This window comes from Arachis ipaensis, chromosome B08 (genome assembly GCF_000816755.2).
Source record: "Arachis ipaensis cultivar K30076 chromosome B08, Araip1.1, whole genome shotgun sequence".
NCBI classification, from domain to species: domain Eukaryota; kingdom Viridiplantae; phylum Streptophyta; class Magnoliopsida; order Fabales; family Fabaceae; genus Arachis; species Arachis ipaensis.
The window spans coordinates 33,019,275-33,020,586 of NC_029792.2; the positions used below are offsets into that span (position 1 = coordinate 33,019,275).

At 40.9% G+C, this 1,312-nt stretch overlaps 1 long non-coding RNA gene across 1 annotated transcript in view; it reads left to right on the forward strand.

Moving 5' to 3' along the window:
• The window catches only part of LOC110265849, a 3,886-nt gene extending 2,797 nt beyond the window's left edge, over positions 1 to 1,089 (forward strand). Inside the window, exons 2-3 of the long non-coding RNA XR_002352295.1 lie at positions 877 to 959; positions 1,071 to 1,089. This is a non-coding gene — a long non-coding RNA (uncharacterized LOC110265849). The remainder of the gene's footprint in view (positions 1 to 876; positions 960 to 1,070) is intronic.

Below are 1,312 nucleotides of genomic sequence, written 5' to 3' on the forward strand. Positions count from 1 at the left end.
ATGGATGTACTCTTTATGAGTTTTTGTAAGTTGTATGGTATTTATGAATGTACGTTATCGAACGAAAGTATCTTTGGGAGCAGTATTGCGGTTTAAAGTTTTAAACAGACTCATATTTTAGTATTAAATAGTATAAGTGTTGTCGTAATGTCCGAGCTATCAGAGTTACGCAGCCGGAAGCGTGAGCTTTGGTAGTTAGGGTGTTACATTATGGTATCAGAGCAGTTCTTCCTGTAGAGCCTGAGGAATGGACTGACTATGCTTCAGTTGCATACTTTGAGCGTTTGTCATGTATTAGGTCTTGTTGAATGACGAGAATTAGAGCTTTATGCACATGACGGTCTATTGATTAACGCTGTTAGTCTTGCATTGCATAATTCCTGATATTAAGTTTGGCCGGCTTAATACTAGTGAATTATGTATATGGAAGCACTGATGGGTTATCATAGATGAAATACGAGTTTTGAGTAAAGTGAATCGTGGGTTGGGGGAACGTTAGAAACTTTTTCTCGAGGCTATTCAGTTGTGTGTCTTGAATTCTGTTCGAGTCTACCTGTTCTTTCATATCCTAACTTGAAGTTCTTGTTTGGTACTCCTCTTGAAAAGTAATTTGATGTTTCCACTCTATTTCTCTATTCATATGCATTCTTGTTTGACCTCAGTTGCATATGCTTGTTTGGAATCCTTGATGCATCTGTGGTGGATGTTGGTGCTGGTTAGCGCCGTCACTGCAGCTGGCTGTTCGAGCTGCTCCGCCGTCTCTGCCGCCGGAGAATGTAGCTCAGTCGCCGGAGAACTCTGTCGGTAAGGATTTTAATTTGTTGTTTCGGTCATTTTGGATCTTGATAAGGTTTTGATGTTGCGTGGTTTCTATAGTTGATCCACCAGAGCTTCTGGCCGCCGCCGGAGCTGTTGCCAGGGCCGGTTCAAAATTGCAGCTGCTTCGTGTTGAAATTCCGGTAAGAAATTATGTTTCAAAAGCCCTACATTAGTGTCCCGTACGTGTATTAAAGCCTTTACGGTATTAATGTTCCTAGAGTTAGTAACTGAGGTTGCTTGTTGTAATTTAGAGCTGTCTATGCTGCTGCGAAAATGTGTGGGGCTGCGCTTTGAAGCTGCCTTTGATTTTGAGTTGAGGTGAAAAGAACTTAGGAGGCGCTTGGATTATGGAATTGCGTTTTGAGGTAGGGGCGCTTTCCGAAAACTACAGTTTATTATTGGAATTATTACATATGGATACTGATGTGAGATATGGTGTAATTAGTGATTGTATTTGCCTTATGTATTATTTGATTGACTCGAACGATTATGG